Source organism: Emys orbicularis, chromosome 9 (assembly GCF_028017835.1).
Source record: "Emys orbicularis isolate rEmyOrb1 chromosome 9, rEmyOrb1.hap1, whole genome shotgun sequence".
NCBI classification, from domain to species: Eukaryota; Metazoa; Chordata; order Testudines; family Emydidae; genus Emys; species Emys orbicularis.
In genome coordinates this window covers 42,576,410-42,581,037 of record NC_088691.1, presented here as the reverse complement: position 1 = coordinate 42,581,037, position 4,628 = coordinate 42,576,410, and the positions used below count along the sequence as shown (strand labels likewise).

At 54.1% G+C, this 4,628-nt stretch overlaps 1 long non-coding RNA gene across 1 annotated transcript; it reads left to right on the top strand.

Moving 5' to 3' along the window:
* Positions 1-230: 230 nt before the first annotated feature.
* LOC135883375 (uncharacterized) lies at positions 231-4,030 on the top strand. The gene is made up of 2 exons (XR_010561655.1): positions 231-279; positions 3,939-4,030. It is a non-coding gene; the product is annotated as an uncharacterized LOC135883375 (long non-coding RNA).
* The last annotated feature ends 598 nt before the right edge of the window (positions 4,031-4,628 follow it).

Sequence of the window (4,628 nt, the reverse complement as noted above, 5' to 3'; positions counted from 1 at the left end):
AGAGGTCTCTGAAATAACACACATCTCATCTGTGCCCCCTTGCAGTCATGCTGTGCCTTGCATGCAGGGCCGGCTTTAGGCCGATGGAGCTGATTTGGCTGAATTGGGCCCCGCGCTAAGAGGGCCCCGCGCCACAGCTCTCCACCCCGCCCCCAGCTCACTTCCCCCTCCTCCCCTCCACTGAACGCTCCGCCCCCGCTCCTCCCCCTCCCCTGCTTCCCGCGAATCAGAGGGTCGCGGGAAGTCTGAAAAGAAGCAGGGGCGGGCAGGCAGCACCAGGTAAGCTGGGGTGGCGGGGGGCGCGAGAAGGGCTCCGGGGAGGCATGGCCCAGTCCAGCCCCGGCCGAGCAGCTCCCTCCGGCCCCGGTTCCGGCTGAGCGCGCCGGCCCCAGCGGCTCCAGCCCAGCTCAGCTCCAGCCCAGCCCCCGCAGCATGGCTCGGGTCCGGCCCGGCTCCCGCGGCTCGGGTCCGGCTCGGCTCGGGCCTAGCCCCCGCGGCTCGGGCCCGGCCCAGCCCCCGCGGCGCGGCGCGGCTCGGCTCCGGCCCGGCCCCCGCGGCGCGGCTCGGCTCCGGCCCGGCCCCCGCGGCGCGGCTCGGGCCCGGCCCGGCCCCCGCGGCGCGGCTCGGCTCCGGCCCGGCCCCCGCGACGCGGCTCGGGCCCGGCCCGGCCCCCGCGGCGCGGCGCGGCTCCGGCCCGGCCTCCGCAGCGGGGCGCGGCTTGGCTCTGGCCTGGCCCCCGTGGCGCAGCGCGGCTCGGCTCCGGCCCGGCCCCAGCGGCGTGGCGTGGCTCGGGCCTGACCCGGCCCAGCCCCCGCGGCTCAGCTCCGGCCTGGCCCCCGTGGCGCGGCGCGGCTTGGCTCCGGCCTGGCCCCCGTGGCGCGGCGCGGCTTGGCTCCGGCCTGGCCCCCGTGGCGCGGCGCGGCTTGGCTCCGGCCTGGCCCCCGTGGCGCGGCGCGGCTTGGCTCCGGCCCGGCCCGGCCCCCGCGGTGCGGCTCGGCTCCGGCCCGGCCCCCGCGGCCCGGCCCCCGCGGCGCGGCTTGGGTCCGGCCCGGCCCCCGCGGCGCGGCGCTGGCCACCGGTCGGCTCGGCCGGACCCAAGCCCGGCGACCCCGGCCGGAGCGCGGCTCGATTCCTGGAGGCAGGGCTTGCCGCAAGTCCGCCCTCAGGAATCGGGCCCCGCTGTTGCTAAAGCCGGCCCTGCTTGCATGCTTCCCACATGGAAAGCACAGTTTTGCTCCCTCCCCCCCCCGCCCCCAACAGCTTGTGCTTGCAACTCCTTGTGGGGAAGCAGGGGGTGGGGAGATCACAGCAAGCCAGAAAGGAATTGCCCCAAATTTTGCCAGCAGTTCCAGCCTCATTCCAAACAATTTACCCAGGCTGCACTCTTCAGTCTAAAGGATCAAGCATGTCCACCCCAGAGCTGCTCCCTGGCCTGGCTGACATGCACAGAGAAATAGTGGTTCCCTTTTTAAATTTTAAAAAGACAACCCAACTCTTGGCTTTGCTGAGGCATTGTTGGGAGTGAGGAATTTCTTGGCTTGTCAGGAAACTGTGGCGGGGGTGTGTGTTTAGCTGCATTCTTCTTCCTTTTATAAGCAGCCGCCTTGGGTGGGAGGAGCGTGTTTACAAGAACCCAGGCGGCCAGAGAAATGCAGGACGAGCCTGTGGCTATGGGCTCGTTGTAGTGGAGCTGGAAGACAGCAAAAGCCTCAGTGCAGGGGAAATCATGCCACCCTGAATCCCAGTGCAGGCTGTTCAGCTGCAGGGAGGAGCCAGACCCAGGCACAAGAGCATAGGAATTGCCAGAGGGGATCAGACCAAGTGCATCTAGTTCAGCCCCCGTCTCCAAAAATGGACAGCACCAGCTGCTACAGAAGAAGCTGCAAGAAACCCCCCTAGTAGATAATTATGGTATAATCTTCCTATGGGGTGAAGTGGCTTCCTCACCCCCGTTGGGTGATGTCCTGAAGCAGGCGGGTTTAAATACCTTATAATTTACTTCTATCCCATTTATTGTAATGGGATGTTCTCATTATCCGTGTACCTGCCTAAGCCTTTTAAAAGTCCTACTTAGCACTTTGATTCAATGATATCAAGTGGCAGGGAGTTTCCAGGTCACTTATGCATGTGTAAAAAAAAATCCCTTGTCTCAAATTTGAAATGTGTTGCCTTTCAGTGCTGTTGAATGCCCCTTGTTCTTGCATGCTGAATAAGGGTGGCTAGACATGTCAGGCTGAGCACAACTTCTTGTGAAACTTTCCCCAGTGATGCTCAGGTCTTTATCTTGAATGATTTCTGTTCATTTAGGTAAAATCACAGAATGAAGGCAATGTAGGGCTGGTCATCAAGTCCAGCCCCCTGTGCTGAGGCTGGACCAAGTAAACCTAGACCAGACCTGACAGGTATTTGTCCAACCTGTTCTTTAAAAGCTCCAGTGATAGGGTTTCCACAACCTCCCTTGGAAGCCTGTTCCAGAGCTTAACTGCCCTTAGGGCTAGAAAGTTTTTCCTAATATGTAAATCTCCCTTTCTGCAGATTAAACCCATTGCTTCTTGTCCTACCTTCAGTGGACATGGAGAACAATTGATTACCATCCTCAACAGTCCTTAACATGTTTGAAAACTATTATCAGCCCCCCTTCCCCTGCCCCCCCCCTCCGAGTCTCTTTTCTTGAGACTAAACATGCCCAGTTTTTTTAACCTTTCCTCATAGGTCAGGTTTTCTAAACTTTTGATCATTTTTGTTGTTCTCCTCTGGACTCTCTTCAATTTGTCCACATCTTTCCTAAAGTGCGGCATCCAGACCTGGCTGCAGTACTCCAGCTGAGGCCTCGCTAGTGCCGAGTAGAGCAGGGCATTTACCTCCCGTGTCTTACACTTGACATTTCTGTTAATACTCCCCAGAGTGATATTCACCTTTTTTGCAGCTGCATCACACTGTTGACTCATGTTCAGTCTGTGATCTGCTATAACCCCAAGATCCTTTTCAGCAGATTACCACTTAGCCACTTATTTTGTAGTGGTGCATTTGATTTTTCCTTCTTAAATGTATTATTTTGCACTTGTCTCTATTGAATTTCATTGTATTGATTTCAGACCAGTTCTCTAATTTGTCAAGATCTGTTTTTCACTAAGTGTTTCAGTTAGCGTAGATGATATTCTTTGGGTGTGGAGGCTCTGGAGCAGAGATCATGGCATCCTGTTACAATGCACTGACTCCAATCACATCATCCTCCCATGCTGAGAGCTTAACCCCAACCTGAAATGCTCCAGAAGCAACAGAGGGCTTCCATGACCACTTTGGAATCTGTCCCCCCCAAAAGCATTACTTCTGCTCCCACACCACAGAGCTGCTTTCCCCCTGCAGGAGATCCCAAGTTACCAATGCACCAGGCTGTAGCATTTGCAGCAAGGGAGATTTTACAAGGCCGCCTTTGAAAAGTCAAAAGCAGCTTCTTTCATTGCAACTTTCCAACAGGAGGCCAAGCAGGGCAGAGGTGTGTGGGGCAGACTATTAGGGACCTTGCCCCCCCATCAATGACTGTTTCCCCACACATAACAGCAAGACAAGACCCATCTGCCTTATCCTACTGTAGTGGAGCATGACAGCTGAGCAATAATTCAGAACATAGTTAAACACAACTTGCTTTTAGCTCCAGATCTTGCAAAGCACTTAAGTATGTGGGTAACATTGATCACGTGAGTAGCCCTATTGAAGTCAATGGAATTACACACAAGAGAAAGTATGGGACTACTCAAGCACATGCTAAAGTGCTTTGCAGGATAAGGGCCTTTCTGAACAATGACATTGTGGAATACACGAATGACGTGGAAATATTTTATATATTTAAAAGCTTATTGGCATATAAACGATTAACAGCATCAATGCTTAGCCCATAACTTCATAGTGTAATGCTTCCTCCCTTTTCTTATATCCAGGAGTTTCCTTGCATCTTTTGTCCTGTTGCATAAGACCATTGGGAAAGAACTGAGGAAGCTGATGCATTATTAAACTCATCATGATCACCTCTTCCCTGTGAAAACTGCCACTCATTGATCTGCATTTGGAAGCGATGTGACATTTTTCAAGACAACAAAATGAGACCAAAAGTCTAGCAAGGCAGGGCAGTTAACAGCTTTCTGCATTTTGCTTTTCTTACAAATTCCAGCCAGGTAAAAGCTGAAGGAGCGGGGGAAAGGGAGGGTAATACAGGAGATGCTGAAAATAGCTAAAATGCAATGTAATATATAAGCAAGAGTGAGGAACAATTAATTATTAATGGCATCATTAAACTCTTGGGCAAAACAATTAGAGCTAGCAAGCAATTCCTTCAGAGGAGGCACCAGACATCAAGCTATGAAAGGCCAATTTGCATTTTTTCTCAACTGATTTACATTTTTCAACTGGGCGCATCAATTTTGAGCAAAAATGGATTCGCACTTTCTGGAAAAATATGCAGCAAATTGCTATGAAAGCTAAACAAGCCACTGGTCATTTAGCCACAGCATTTAGAGCATGTACCCTGTCCTTGGCCAATTGTCTTCTGAAGATCTGGGTTGAGAGTAAATTCATCCTTGTGTTGCTAGCACAGAGGTGCCCGAGGCAAAGCAACAGCGAAGGTTCGTTGC